The 15,140-nt window shown below is 38.2% G+C and overlaps 1 protein-coding gene across 7 annotated transcripts in view; it reads right to left on the bottom strand.

Annotated features, from left to right (window-relative positions):
- The window catches only part of ETV1 (ETS variant transcription factor 1), a gene marked incomplete at both ends in the record, with an annotated part of 62,644 nt that overhangs the window by 30,173 nt on the left and 17,331 nt on the right, over positions 1-15,140 (bottom strand). The gene's annotated exons all lie outside the window — the stretch shown is intronic.

The following is a 15,140-nucleotide window of genomic DNA, read 5'->3' as shown; positions in this document are numbered from 1 at the left end:
TAATTAAACACGTGATTAATTAAACCACTGTAATACTAAAAACAACAAAGGAAATAAACATTTCAAGTATTTCTTCGGGTGTCAATTGAAAAATAGACACCAGAGATCCTTTGCATTGGCTATTAGCACTTTTATTGTTTAACAGAATGATGGCCAGGATCCCATCTCATTAGCAGGAAAATAACAGCCCACTTGTATTTGGCTTAACTACTGTAAATGTTGTCAGAGGCAAAATACTTCCCAAGCACCAAATGTTTCTAAGTAATATTAGTGAGGTAGCTTTTAGCTTTAAATGCAACAGTAGTTCACTTCAAAGAGTGCCACAAAAATTGCTTCAATTTTATCATCAATTTTTGATGCTATCACCACAACATCATAGTTTGAACACCACACTCTAGCCCAGCAAAGACACTTGTACCTCCATGGAAATCCACATACATGCAAGCAGTCCCTGTATAGGGAACCTCAGCACAAAAGCAGGACATTATTATACACCATCAAGTAGTATCATGCCCCTTCCCTTGCATCTGAACTTAGGGAAGACAGTTTGTTACACACTATCTATTTTCTGATACTAATGCACCTGCATACATATGCATGTGTTTGATGGGGAGGGGGAGGCAAATAGAATGCTGTCTAAGAAGCCAGCATCAGAACTAACGAACTCTGATTTATAAGAATCTGTGAGTAAGATCTAGATTCCAGATTCTCACCATGGGTTTTCCCACGGTTGGGCAACATTCAGAAAACATTTTCACAAATGGATCTTCTCATATCCTATTACGTACCAGCTTTTACTCTTGCCTTTCAGCTGAGACATCCACAAGATAGCACTATGTTATTTAGCTACATATTTCCACAAAACTCACAAGAATTGTCTCTGCAACTGCTACTGAGCTACTATATTTGATGGATAATAGTCAATTACCTGGAAAGACTACAAAGGAAAATAGGTACATAAATGCAAGAGGCACAGCACAGTAACTTAAGAGACAGAGATGAAAAGCAGTGAATGTCACAACAAGGAAAGAACTTTTTTCTGAGTAAAATGGTCTGAATTCGCACTAAAATAAAAGACTATACAGACTTTTCGGATAAACATTCTCAAATTTTAACAATGCAACCCAGTCAGCTTTCCACCATAACTGCAAAGCAGGCTGACATCCCGTTGCTCATTTCATGTTTGCTAGCGAATTTTTGCTGCTGACTGTCCTTGCATGTCTTGGTCAGATAACACATGCTGCATTTAACGCACATGATGGGCCCCACAACTCCAGGACGGTGGCTCCGACGCAAAGGCAGGCAACCTCTTTGACTTGAATCAGAGAATTAAAACACAACTGCGACAAGACTTTTTAAAAGCCACTATCACGTATTTGTACAAAGGCCATGTGCTGCTCTATCTTTTAATTTATTTTTTTTTATTTTAACTTTGCTACTTCCTCAGAGTTAATCTGTTATGAAAAATTACTTCCCTTATTTATTTTTAAATAACGGGAGTACAGAGACTCCCACACCACAGCCCTGTGTGGAGAACTGGCTGGGTATTTCATCACAGCGCTGAGAGCCTGAACGTCTGCTAACAGGCAGTTTTCCAGCTCACTGGCACAGGCACAAGTGAAAGCAGCACATTCATTTTGTGCAATTTGCTTTACCTTCCCACATGGAGTTGGTGCATGTAAAAGGCTGTTAAGTACTAAATTATTCCTTATCAAATCACCATCATCTGGAGTCATGATCAACACTAATTAAATTACTTTCACTGAACACGGCTCCAGCCTGCTGCCTCGGCTGCGAGGTACATTTTATTTTGCTTACTGTACAGTCCTAGCAAGGTACAGGGCACAGTGCTAGAAGGCATCTGTGCTGTAGTTTTAATTAAAGTTTACCTCACCTTCCTCCCAGCTTTATAAGCTAGGGCAAAGTGTATCAAATCAAGTAGGTTAACACCTTCATTTCATTTAGAGAAGGCATTACAGTCCAAAGTGATTTTATATTAGATCTTTATCTTAACTAGGGCCAGAAAGATAATGTAGCTGTAAAATTTAAAGCCTTCCTCAGGCAGTCCCCTGACACAGTCACCACGCTAAGCTTTATCTGTAACTCCTTAAGTGTACACTTTTAGAGGTAGAAAGGAAAAAAGCCTGAGAAAAATACTTATTGCATTTTTTGGGGGCTTTCTTGAAGGTTACTTGACCTTTCAAACCACATCTTAAGTGTGGCTGAAGATGACAGACTTATTCCAACACTAAAATTTCATACATTCAAAACAGTTCTTGTATCATCACTGAAACCCTCCACCCGTCACTCTTCATTTTAGTGTGACACTCATAGTGCACCTATTAAAACAGATTTGAAACGTACACCATTTTGCTAAGCTCAATTTTATATTTTCAATCCATTTTATTTTGAGGAGAGCAAGGTTGCTTATTTATACAATCTAATTTTAGTGCAGCATACCAAGCTACCAACACATCCAAATTAACAAAATGACATTTCAAACAACCAGCTCCCCACCACTTTTTTCTTCCTGATGGCAAATTCACTTTACTTAACCCCAGAACAGAGTCTCAACCCTATTAAAGTAACGGGCACTCTTCCTTAATAACGATCTTATTAAGAAGTGACCAAGGGCCAAGATTTCATCCTGAGTGATTACTTACAGATAACTACCTCCAAACTTGAAAGACAAACAATCTTACAACGTATATTTAGATGGATGGCTTCAACACCTCATCTCAGCTACTGGGGAAAGTCAGGCATATCGGTATCAGAATGGACACAATTCACAGACCCTGTCTGGAGCTTCTGTGAAGCCAACATGCAAATATAAGACAAGCAGAAGGACTGCTGCCATCTGTAGCAAATTGACTAAGGTATAATACTTTCCTGTATGTATATTCTCTATGCATAAATATATCTGTATCTGCAGAGTAAGATGGCTCGCATGTTACACATAAAGTGCTATTGTACAGACCTAGATTTTATACAAAACAATAATAATGTCCCCACAAAGTAAACTCACACAGAACATGCAAAAATACAGGGTGAAACCTGCTACCCCTCATTCTGAAGTGTTGTTCTCCTTTGCTATCTGTCAACAGCCTAATCCTAAACATTTTGCTCATGACACCCAGTTTAAATACAAAGAACAATTTTATTAAGAACTCTGAATTTAAAGGAGGAATCATTTTTTTTCAGAGGGGAGTGTTTTGTATATTTTCTATCCTGAGAAACAGATAGAACTGAATCATTTCTTTTGAGAAAGCTCCAGAAATGCACTGCAACAAACATAAAAATAATAGTTTAAAATATTTTTCAATTCAAGAAATGATTGTTCAAGACGAAGAAGAAACAAGGAATATTTTACATGAAATTTCAAATCATTTCTGCTTTGACCAGAAGTCATAATTTTTAAACTTCATTTTCCTGCCTACAAGACAAAATAAAATCTGATTCTATTTTCTGAAGAAGAATTAATTTAAGCATATTTTTAAAAGGCATGAAATATTACTGGTAATTCAGTGATACTGGCTAAGGGCAGGCAATTTTGACTCCACTGACCAAAGAGACAAAGATGTGTTATTATCAACACTTGTAAGGCCAGAGCACTTACTATATGGTATAAAGTCAACTGACAGCAGCAACCTTACTGTGCTAGTGAACTCTGATGTCTCATAAGTGATACTACATTTACATGTATTAAGTTCAAGGACTTTATGTATCTGCAGAGAAAAGAAAGTAACCAGCAACTCACAGTACGTCACGCCCAAAACATTTCTGCTGCATGTTTCTGAACTGCTTTTTCTGAGCATTTATGCTCTCACATCACCCTCTAAACCTGATATAGTAAAAAAAGTAACACAATTTTATGATTTACTGAGGCAAACCTGTTAATATGCGATGTTAGCTTAGACAGATTTCTTGAACACATTTAAATAGAGGGGATTTGACTTTCTTAACAGCAAGATGAAAAGACAGAAGATGTAAAAACATTTAAATTAATACCATTACAACTCCAGATGCTAGCCTGACTGAGGTGACCCAAGTAGCACTTGGTAAAATTTCAAAATCAAGAAAAAGCCCCTGTACTTATAAAGCCAACACTGACACACTTTTAAATCTATCTCCCAATACACACAGAAATGCAGCAGGCACTTCAGATACATCAGTCTCTCCAAGATTCTTTACCAGTGCATTTACCTCTGCCAAGCCCTCCCCTTCCCCCAGCACACAAAAATCCATTACTAAAGGGTCTAATCTCAGCTATCAGCACAGAGTGCCTTTTATGGAGCCATTAAACCATTTCTCTTGTTTACAGTGCCTGAAGAAAGATGTGAATTATGTCTGTGACAAAACAGGCGATAACATTTCTAAACTGCTATCAAAATGCAAACTAAAATACACTTAAGGACAGGGACCCTAATTTGTGTTTTTGCAATTTTCCTTGCTCACGATAACAGCACTCACCTGATGATTCAAACAAATTATTATGCTGCAAGTACAACAGGTAGGCATTTTACTAAAAAAAAATCCACTTTCAATAAACAAACAGTTTATTACAGGGTTCATCAAGGAGGGTAAAGTGCTGGTTACTTCTCAGGTGACGGTAATGACCTAGGTGCTCTTATCAGTAAGCATTTCAAAAAAATCCAAATACAATATTGTGGGTTCATACGAGGCTTGAAATGCTTGATTTCTGAAACACCATTTGAACCATACATTCAGTATGCATATCTGATGCATTGAGCTACATAAGAAATGGGGTTTTTTATATAAATGACCTTCTAGGTCATTAGAATGTATTTAGGTGGGAATGCCAGGCTTCACACATATTTTCTAAAGAGGTATCAAAAACATGTATTTAACTTATGGAACAATAGCTTTCTGCATTCTGGAGGCTATTTATTTATTTCAAGATCATTATGATTTGAGCTACAGACTTTTGTAGATAGTTACTCTGAATTTCAATAACCATTTAACAGGCATTTGATTAAAGACAAGGGGATGCAAAAGCAAGGTGGTCTTTCCATTTCATTCCACTGTACATTAAGATGAGAAATTCTGCTGCTAACCTTTGGGATGCATAGGAGGAATTAGCTGAAGCAGGTGTCAGACCCTGCTGACCACTCCTTCGTACTCTGGAGGTTTCTGCTGCTGCAGCTGAATGCGGCTCGCAGCCTCATACACTAACAAAATCTGAAATAAAAACATCATGTTGGAGAGGTGACAGATGAAGAGAGGTAGGAGGATAGACAGTAAAGGCTGGTAACTGAGTCTTTCCAGCTAAACTGTTCCTAGTGATTTTGAATTAAAGCCTACACACACAGACCACTGCAACAGCAAAGACAGAACTGACTGCAAGTATGGATGACTGAGGCAAGATCTGCAACTGCTTTCACCCCAGACAATCTCTTGCCTGGGCAATGGCAAAAAAATCCTTTTGTTCCTGACCACTGCAACAGCTGCAAAGATGAGCAAGACTTGAAGACTGTGGAATGATTTAGAAGTGGCTGAACAGATTACATCTTACACTGACTCCACCAAGTTCTTCAACCATTTGATATATCAAAGTCACCTCTATCAGATTTTAGCTGAGCTCCAGTCAACTGGATTTCATTTAGGTCCCGCTCTCTGCCAGATACTGTAAGAAGCTGGTGACAAATTGGGTATGTGACACACAGAGATGTATCATCACTGTGGTTTCAGAGACTATCCTGGCAGTTTATATAAAAACTGAACATACGAACATAGACAAGAGACCTCAGCTTTCACTACCTCACAAACGAAAGCTGCTAGAAAAGGGGGAATGGGAAGGGGGGAGGAAAATCTAAGCAATCCTGTCAAGTAGTTTCTTGGAAGTGTATGATCTCCATCCTATGGGTGTATCTAGAAAACTAGAACTTGCTTGAGAGGCAGAATTCAGCCTTACAGACGACCGGCCTCCATCTAGTCCCACTGCATGGTGACCACTCACCTGAAACAGTCTGCATTTGTGCTTGGGTGCTTATGTGTGCGCAGCCAGAGTCAAATGGAAGCTAGCATACCAAATGTGCAAGCATGCCTCTGTGATGATACGTTAAGTATGGTCAAAATGTGTGTAATACCATTAAGGGCAGTAAGCGTTTTCTTTTTCAAATGCATATATGTAACCAGGAAGAAAATGAGGAAACAGCATGCAGAAGGAATAAAATATAAATGTGTGAAAACACACTGTACAAAAAGCTAGTTCTTTCCTATGTGGTGGCCTGGCTTTAAGTCCGGGGAAGGAAAATGAAGGATAGCTGGTATCACAGCAAATGCCCTGTCACCCCTCATCTCAGTGCTCTTTCCCTGGAAGTGGAACTTCATGACTGGGCAGTACTTGGCAAACCCATTAGATAAGATTCCATCAATTCAGTCTTTGCCTTGGCTTCAGATCAGATCCTTCCAGGCCCTACTAGCTCAATAGATAGAAACAGCATGGGACCTCATTTTTTGGAAGCTAGTTCTGAATGATGAGCCCAAGCACCAGCTTTCAAAGCCAACTGGCAAGAATAGAATACGTGGGCAAGATGGATCTATTTGAGAACCTTGTTTAACAAAAAGAAAATACCAGCTTTGAAGTAATCTGTCACCTTTACTGGAAAATATGCAACTACAAATGCACTTTAATAACAGTTAGAACTCACTCTGCGAAATGAAGCAAATTGCTTATTTTCTCTTACAGCCTAAAGCATACAATACCATGCATGTCAATTAACGGTCTACTTGAATACTACATTGCACGAATGCTACAGAATAGTACAGTCTTTAAAATCCTCAGGGGGTGGGGAGGGATAGGGCGTAAAGAATAAAAGAGAGCCCAAAACTGTGGGATTTTATCCTCAAAGTCTACATGGACTGCTCTGAGATGACATGGTATGAAAAGAAAAAAACACTGATTCTGAATTTGAATTAGGAAGAAGTAGCAAGCAGGTGAGAATGAACTGCACTGAAAGCTGGAATTTATTCCTTCTCATTATGACAGTTTCAAGGTGGAAAATAAGAGCACATTTTCCCACAGCTGATATTGGGAAGTTCTGGACCTTAAAATCTTCCGTAGTGCATCCACATCAACAAGCATTGTTTGTTAAAATAACTTTCCTTTGCTTTGGAGTAAAAAAGGTGGTTTTGGGTTTTTTTTCTTTTTTTTAAAAAGCAAAAATCATTACAGATAATGGACTAAAAGACAAAACCCAAATATTGATGAAAATAGATTTTAAATTAACTGAATCACCTGTTCACATCTAGACTATGTTACTTCTATATAACCACCATAATTCTTCCCCATCCTTACTATGATCTGGCATTAACATAAAGCCTTTGAGGTTGAAATAGAGAATAGGACAATTTCATTGTACCTACAGCACATCAAAGTTGCATCACTCTCCATAAAACAGGTTTATATGAGGGCATTTGTACACAGGGAAAAGTGACCAACAAAATCATCACTTCTATGCAGACCTATGCCACTTCTCTACAGCAGAGCTTATCTGACTCCTAAACAAGACTCTCCTGCCCCTGTTCTTCTAGATTCCTCCTCACAATGGAAATAAATGTCATACTTTAACTGAAATGTGTTTTTCTAACACTTGTGTGCTAAGACACTAAAAATCTTTGCCAATTTTGCTATTTCTGGGCAGCTAACACAAACCCCCCCTGCCACAACAGATGCAGCCTTCCTGAGAGGTGGAGGAGTTCCCAGTGTGGAAAAGAGGGGCACAATATTAGAGGTTGCACCCATACAGCTTAATAAATGGTTCAGTGCTATAAATCCCCATTTTTAGTGCAAGATACCCCTCATTCGCTTGTCTGTGCAGTTGCAATTTCTGAAATATTCATCAGAGTTACTAAGGGTACACCTGCAGCTTTCTGATGCTGGAAGTGCTGGAGGCACCACTGAGATAATTCAGATATTTGTAGCCACTTCGCTTCTCATTTAAAAGGACCATGCCGGTTGAAAATTGAAGTCTGCAAGTATGTTCAGTACAGCAAAAATTAAAAGGGTAAACCACCTGGCTAGAGGAGGAAGGTGAGGAGAAGAAGCTTTCAGTAAATATCAACAAAAGTTAACCTACACCTTAAACACCATGAAGGAGCAGTTCCAAGAGACTGCTAGTGAACACGTTGTTAGGACACTATAGGTCCTTTGGCCTAAATTAAGACTACATTTGGGCAGCTGCTAACCAGATGAACTGCCACACGGTGTTAGAAGACAATATTTACTCTTTTTACCCCCAAGGAAAGGAACAGTTTGGCACGATTTTAGTTAGTTGACCCCTCTTCTTCTCCACTCTCGAAAGATTTCAGCTTCTAGTTAAGAATTGTCTGGAAGGTATTTTCCTGCAGCAGGAGCTGCAGTTACTGACACCGTTTCTCAGCCTCTGAAAGCAGCAATCTCACAGAAATGCTGTCACAGGCACTGTTTTATTCTGATTTATGTCCTCTTCATTCAGTACTTTCCTTTCTTGTCAGACAGTTACCTGTCCAGCTGTACTAGGCAGCAGAGGGGAAAGTGCTGCTGGAGGGGCTCTGCCTCCCAGCAAGTACCTCCAGGGCAAAAGTTAACCTGCTGACAAATACCATGGATATTGGATAACTCTGAGAAGAATACAAGGAAATTTGCACAACATTGGTGGGAGCGAGAAAGGGAGGATTAAGCTAGGAGGAGTAAACTGGCTTGCTTTGATGTCTGAGGAAAATAGGTGAGGCAGGAGGAAGAGCTCTCCCTGTTCCCCTGCCCCCAAAATAAATAGAGGCTTAGGGCTCTCTGGAGGAGGAAGCAGTAACATAGTAAAAACTAAACCAGCCGAGTTCTGCAGCAATTGATCTAAAACTCATGGACAGCACAAGATGATTGGGGATGGGGGGGAAATCTGAAGTATTTTTAATCCCTCTATGCTGGATCTGCAACCACCAGGACCCCACAGAGAAACAGGGCTGCTCCTCATCTGCATTAGCTTTCAGAGTTAAAACTCCGGAGAGATCAGGGGCATTTATTCCTACAGTTCCTTATAATGTACATGGCTCCAAAGACTCCCAGGCAGGATGCAAGGAGAGGCGATCCACCTTTAGAACTCCTGCTAAAGAGGAAGATCTTAATGTAAAACCAAGCCTGGGAGAAAACTTAAATTGTATTCCTACCTGGGAATTATCAATAAAGTTAAACGCAAAGAGAAGAGCTGGCCACTAAATCAGGGTCTGTGTGCTTTTCTGAGGACAGGAGTTCCATTTGCAGCAATTTCCAAAATTCAATTTAAATTATAAGAGGTAATGGCTAAGCGCTACATAACTTCCATTACTAAAATATCCAAGTGAGATAATATCCCAGCATTTTATATAAACACACACTTTCCACTTCAGGTAAATCTGCAGTTTGAAGGTTTCAGGTCTGGATTTTAATGGTTTTTTTAAAAACAGAATTATGAAGAAAACTTTGGAAATTATAACAAGTATTTTTGCCAAAAGCAACAGTAAGCTTTAAAATAAGCCATTTCATATTTTATGTATTTATTGTTTTAAAGGTATCATCAGCTTGATATTTAAGAAAGCATGCCCACAGCAGAAAGCAAAAGAGGAACTGATTCTGCCTCATTTCCCATCTTACGGAAAAGTTTCAAGTTACATCAATGTAGTTATTATTTTGTTGTTGTTCTTTTCTGATGTATTCATGCAAGAACTAATAGCCAGCTATAGATGAGAAGGCTGCTGCAGTACTTGCAGCTGGACAAAATGTGAAAGAAACGGGATTTAACCTCTGATTCTGCCTTTTGCTGTTCACAGCCTAAACAACCTGTGTCAGAAGGCTGATTTTAGTTTAAAGTAGCTCTGTCTTAGGAGCCTAGCTTCAGAACCAGTGTCAGTTTGCTTCCCTATAAAATAGGAGTATCCTTATAATAAAAGAGCATCATAATAAAAGATTATCCTTAAAGATAATCATGCCTATCTGTCAGTTAGCTACTCAAAAATACACAAGAGAAGCCAAAAAATAATGAAAAGGACTACATAGTGAGTGCTCTTTAGCATGACTCAAACAACTAATTTAAAAGATTATTTACAGTTTGTTTTTATATTGGCAACTCTCAATGACAGGCACCAAAATGAACAAAACTGCATTTTGAGAAGATAATTTTTAATTTGATTTTGCCTTTAACAACAAAAATATGTATACATTCATAAAACAAGTATACATTAACTCAGTGTAGCTAATGGGATTTTTGTTTATTTCATTGGAAGAATGAGACTGTCACCATTCTAAATACATGTGGTCTTCATGTTTCAATGTTAAATTTTCACAACTGCTTGCCAGTAAGGCAACTGTAACAGATCTAGTTTATAGGTCATTAAAATCTGAAATCTACATCATTAGTTCACTACCAAAAACCACTGCAAAAACTGTGATCTCCATTGGAAAAGGTGCAGGCTAATGAAAAAAAGTCAACAGTAAAATTCAGCCCACAAGTTTTATCACTGATTCAACAGGGAAACAAAGAAGCCATTGTCAGAAGTGGTTACGTCGGGGAACACAAAGTCAGGACTTAAATGAGTAGCCCGATATTCAAAGAGTTTTAGCAAAGTGCTCTTTCTGAAGCCAGTGGAATTTTTATCACCAGATGTATATATACACATTGAGTATACACTACTGTATATACACACATGCTTGCACTAATCCAGCTCCCAGATTCTAATCCCAAATGCTTTAAATTTTGGTCTTTATTGAATACTGACACTTCTCAAAGTCTCTTTTTGTCTCAATTTCTGTTAGTGCTCTGGTCATGTGAAATTTTATTTACGGATGGGTAAATAAGGAAACATCACACTCTGTTTCAGCATGAAGACTGAGTATTAAAAAACCCTGAACTTTTTGTCTTTTTTAAGTATACTTTAGAAGCAGAAAGGAAACAACATTTTAGCGAAGAGGATCAAATCAGCAATACTAGGAATTGGTTTTGCACACGTAATTTTTTCAAATGTCCTTGATGACAATTCATAATATATAAATTTAAGACAAAAACCTGGCCAGTCAGTAACCTTCCTATTCAGTGACTGCAGGACTTGGCAGTAAATGTCACTGCTAAAAAATATTTCACTACATTAACTTACTGGCAACTGCATTTGCTGAATAAGTTCATAAACTGCCACAGGAAAAAAAGACAACCAGAAATGAAGCTGCTAATGATTCACTCTTTTCTAACATGTATAATCCTCAGCTTACAGAACAAATAGATACATAAGAATAAAGATAGCCTTTACCAAGACAGTCCACTTCTCTGTTCACCTCATCAAGGTCAAACTATAATCCAGGAACGGATAAGAGTAATGCACTGAATATGAGGACAACATCAAGAATAAGTGAAACGAAAAGAATTCTCCTCAGGGAAAAGACTGGAATACATGCCTTGACAAAGTAACCAGTTTTCCATTTACCAGTTTGGACTAGGTTTAGATCATTCCTAGAAAAAACACTGACAATTTCTAAAAGCCAAAAGAATTAATAATTATCATCATTTATGCAGATTTATCAGTTTATAAATGGCTTCACCATAATTACTTCCCAGTACTGAAATGCACAGAACCAAAACAAAAGGACACAGAATCTGAAACAAGGGCTGTATTTCCTGTACACTTACAGAGGGCTAGCGGTATCGGTCCTACATGACATGAATGTGTCACAGACTCTCCAATGTTTAACTATGTTTTGAGGACTGTTGCTCTCTCCCTTTTTTTCCTGCTATACCCTTTGAAAACTTCACAGCAGTCTGTGGGAGAGCCTGACTTGTCTTCAGTTGCTGAGGCAGCAAACAGAAGAAAAAAAACACAAAAAAAGATACAGACTGTAAATATATTTTACTGAAAGAAACATATGAAATAAATAGAAGTGGATGGACTCAGCTTGCAGCCTGCCTCCATATTTTACACCATCCCAGAGTTTATGGATTTTCGAATCATTACTTAAGCTGCTCTTGGAATACAAAACACATTTTGCAAGAACACTGCATGGAAAGCAGTTTAAGTAGAATACCAGTTTTGTATCAAAATAGAACATGAAGACCCTTCAATCTGCCTTCTTTGGTTTTTGTGTGAAAATACAGTTGGAACAAGTTGCAACAAATTTCTGCATACTTTGATTAATACAACTGGAACTGAACAGATGCTCTAATACATATACATACTCCTGATGAAATTAACCTAACAACTATCTATTTTAAAACTTAAATAGCTGTAGTGTTAAGAAAATACTGCCGTGACTACAAATTACAATTTGAGGATCGCCTGTATTTCCACAGATGGGATCTTCAGAGAGTCCTTGTGGGGAAGGGAGGAGGGGAGGCTTCCTCAAAGGAAATAGGAAAAAAAAATAAAATTTAATTTGAATGTTGAATTTTCACTTTTGAAAAAGTGAAAATTCAACATTTTTTAATAAAATATGCTTAATGTTTTGGGGTTTATGTAAACAGACTTCAGGAAGCAATCTGACAGCCTTAAGAAATTACCATTTGAAAGAAAAAAGGTCTACATGTTTCATCTTTGATCTGTAAGACAGATTTATCACAGGACAGGATGACTGAAGTTTATTAATTAGCTGATAACCTCCACATGCAACCCAAGCCTTTAATCTGCAATAAAACAGCAAACAAGGATGAAGCTCTGAGGAAAGGAAACTAAGTCAGCTCAGCTGAGCAGGGCCATGCCAGTGGAAGGCCAAGGGGGGAGAGAGAGGGACAAAACCTGGGAAGAGCAGCCCTGTCCAGCTGCTTGGGCTCATCCATGCCCCAGAGAGCTGAAGATCAGCAGGTTCACTGTGGCTGGCACAGCTAAGCCCCATTCTGCATAAGGCGGCCGCTGTCTCTGCTGGGATGCCCAGAGGTACCTTTGCATTAGCAATAAAATTCACATGACAGCATGCAGGGCACTCTGAAAGGAATACCTTCCACTTTAAAAGTTTTACTAATCAAAAGCTATGTACTTGATATGGTATTGTCATTTGTTTCACAGTACCATAGCCACCATCAGTATTTGCAAGATGTGTGAGCTGCTACTACTGCTACAGTCCAGGAGAACCTAAAGTCCTTGCACCCTCAAAGCCAGGTGTTTAGTATAAAAACACAAGAGAAAAGCAAATAAACAGAAACTGCTTATTAAAATCAAAGCAAACCCACAAATTCTCTATTATTAAGTTTGTAAGTTAAAGGCATTATGGTTGACAGTCTGCCTCTTGGTAAAACTTCTTCAAGAACTAAACCTTGCAATTACACAAAAGGTCACAACTATGGCAGATTTAAGTATTTCCCAAAATCCTCTAGAGGAAGAAGGGGAAGAAAAAAAATCCGTATTAACACAGTCTAATGCCCAGCGATGAACCACAAAATGAGCCCACAGAGTTCTCTGAAAGACACCAGTTCCTAATTTCTTTCGACTGAGAACTAAAAAAAAAAAAAAAAAGTAAGTTAACAGCTGGTAACAGTTTCAGTCCTGCTTTAAACAAAGGAAACAAGTGCTTAGGGACACAACGAAAGAAGTGAGGCTACAGCAACTACGAAGGGAGGGAGATAAGGTGGTCAGCATCGACTACTCAGTCTGACCTCTCCAGCTCTTACAACCACAATTGCGTTGGACTCTCTTTGTAAAATGCTTTTGAGATGTCTAGGTAAGTGATCATTAAGAAAGCTGTGTATCTCACAGCAGAGTGATACATGCATTTCTGTATCTACTTCAAACCCAGACGCAAAGATGTTCAGCAACATCCCCAAGGTCATGCAAAGCTAAGGTCAAGAACAAACCACAGAGCCACGACTCTTGCAGCCCTTTAGAAAGAATCCGTCACAGCCTGGCATGCACTGAAATAAATAAGTAAATGTCTCTGTATTTGACAACGTCTGACCTATGAAAGGAAGCATTTCAAGACAAGTGGCAAGAAACAAAACACAGCTGCAGCAGAAAGTCCTACCAGGGAATAGCTAAGCACCAAGAATAACTATCACCACTTGGTAGGATATTTGCCGGACTACCTGCAGCAGTGTCATGCTTGCAGAGCTACACTTAATGAAAAGGTGACTCCAGCCACACAGACAATTAAAAAAAAAAAAAAAAAAATTTGTAAAAAAACAAACAAACAAAAAAAACCACACAAAACAAAAAAAAAAAAAAAAACAAAACAAAAAAAAAAAAAAACCAAAAAAAAAAAAAAAAAAAAAAAACCAAAACAAAACCAAAACTGAAAACACTCTGGTGTGTGCAACTTGCCACACACAGAAAACCAAAATGCTACCAACTGCAATTTCTAGGACATTGTGCGCTACAAACACATGACTACCAGCTGCCTATATAGTGAATCATCACGTTAAAAACGTTGTTGTGTTTTTCACTCCACTAAAATTTTTTCTAGAGACTGCAAAATTAAGCTTTTCTGAATCATCAATAAAAACAAACCCAATAACCAGATCTCCTTTTGACTTCAGTAGGCCCATCAGAACTTACATTATTCTGGTGATTTGTACTTTGTTTTAGCTGTGTGGGTTTTTTCCACCAAAATATGTCAAAATAAGTGAAAACTAACCTCTACCGATTGCTCACCAGCTCTTGCTGTATTAAAGTAAACAGAAAATCCTCTTCCGGTTCTGAAATTCACTTTTGAAATTTAAGTCAGAAAGAAAAAGAAAATACAACAAAGCCTTTTTCACCTAATAGTGCAATTAAAAAAAAAAAAAAAAAAAGATTTTGTATGCTGCAAACATGTAAATAAATACTAAAGCTTCTCCTCATTAAACTGCATTTGGAATATCCTAAGCCATTAGTTAAAATGACAGAAGCATACAGCTACCTGAAGCCTATGTAAAGAATCTCTCTTTAGCAGGCTTTTAAAGATTGCAAGCCAGAGCATTTAAAAAGCACATCCCTGAATAATTTAAGGCTCCTGGCATCTACACTGAAACAGCTCCTTTGCTAGACCTGGAGGGAAAAAACCAGAGGTAAGAGAAAGAATAAAGGTTGTGAGAGATCAGTGACAAAATCACTACTAAAAAAGTATTTTTCCTATCTTGAAGTTTACTCAGACTTGGAGGAGCATGGATTTTATAGCCAGTCCTTCCCACTTACTGTCAACAGCTGTGGTCTAACAT

The sequence above is a fragment of the Psittacula echo genome (genome assembly GCF_963264785.1).
Source record: "Psittacula echo genome assembly, chromosome: 2".
Taxonomy (NCBI): domain Eukaryota; kingdom Metazoa; phylum Chordata; class Aves; order Psittaciformes; family Psittacidae; genus Psittacula; species Psittacula echo.
Note: the sequence above shows the minus strand (reverse complement) of the source record. Positions and strands in the feature narration are given on the sequence as shown.